Consider the following 1556-nt stretch of genomic DNA (forward strand, 5'->3'; position numbering starts at 1 on the left):
TCTGTCTCCCCTCCCCCCATACCAAGGTCAATTTACATGCATGAAAAGTTTTAGATATATGTATTTAACCTTTCCTCATATCTTCATTGATAATGTCAGTAATGTCATTCTCAATCAACACGTATTTATTATGTGCTTGCTATGTGTCAAGGATTGTGCTAATCCTCATGGAGAAAAAGGAAGGCAAAAAACAGAATACTTGAACTCAAGGAGTTCTCGTTCTAACAAGTGAGACAACATACGAACAACCATGTATATACAAGATATATACAATGCAAATTGAAAGTAACCTAAAGGGGAAGGCATTATTAGTGAGGGCTACTTCTTGCAGAAGGTATAATTTGAGCTAAGTTTTCAAGAATCCAGCAGGCAGAGATGAAAAGGGAGAGCATTCTAGGTGTGAGAGAGAGCCAGGAAAGGTGTTGAGTCAGGGGATCGAGTACTGGGTGTGAAGAACAGAAAGAAGTCCAGTGATACTGGATTGTAAACTACTTGGAAGGGAGAAAAGTATTAGAAGAATGGGAAAAATAGAAATGAAAAGGCTGTGACAGGCTTTAAATGCCAGACAGAGGATTTTATTTTTGATTCAGGAGGTAAGAGGAAGACACTGGAGTTTGAGTAGAGAACAAGGTCAGGCCTATCTTTAGAGAAATCATTTTGACGGTAGAATAGAAGATGGACTGGAGTGAGGAGAAACTTGAGGTAGAAAACCAATCAATAGGTTATTGTAATAGTCCAGGCAACTGGTGATGGGAGTCTATACCAGGGGTGGTAACTATGTGACTGTAAAGAAAGGAATTACACACCAAGATAGAAAAGGAAACACTTAGCAACAATTGAATATGTGAATTGAGCATGAGAGCCATCAAGGATGGCACCAAAGTTGTGAGCTTGGATGAATGGGAGGATGGTGATACTTTTAACAGTAATCTGTTGTTGTTGCTGTTGAGTCATGTCTGAGTCTTTGTGACCCCATTTGGGGTTTTATTGTCAGAGATACTGGAGTGTTTCCTCAAGGTATCAAAAGTTAGAGAGTGAACATTTTAACACATGGCACTCCTTCAGTAATGTTGTTGTTATTGTTCAGTAATGTCCACCTCTTCATGACCCCATTTGGGGTTGTCTTGGTGGAGATACTGGGGTGATTTGCCATTTATTTCCCCAACTCATTTTACAGATGAGGAACTAAGTCAAACAAGATTAAGTAACTTGACCAGGGTCACATAGCTGATAAGTGTTTGAAGTCAGATTTAAACTGACTCCAACCTGGACATTTTATACGCTATACCACCTAGCTGCCCCACAGTAATATTGAAATTTTTTTTAAAAAAGCGGATGTTTTTAGGAGACTTCTGTTTTGGACTTGTCAATTTTGAGATGCCTATGGGGCATCTGTCTGAGGATATCTACATGTAGTTGGTTATGGGAGACTAGAGCTCAGGAGAGAATTTAAGGCTGAATATAGAGATCTGGGAATCATCTGCCTAGAAATGATAATTGAACTCATCAGAACTGATTAGATCACCATGGGAGATAGCACAAAGGGAGAAAAGAAG

Source organism: Vombatus ursinus, unplaced genomic scaffold, assembly GCF_900497805.2.
Source record: "Vombatus ursinus unplaced genomic scaffold, bare-nosed wombat genome assembly UNPS02014832.1, whole genome shotgun sequence".
Classification (NCBI taxonomy): domain Eukaryota; kingdom Metazoa; phylum Chordata; class Mammalia; order Diprotodontia; family Vombatidae; genus Vombatus; species Vombatus ursinus.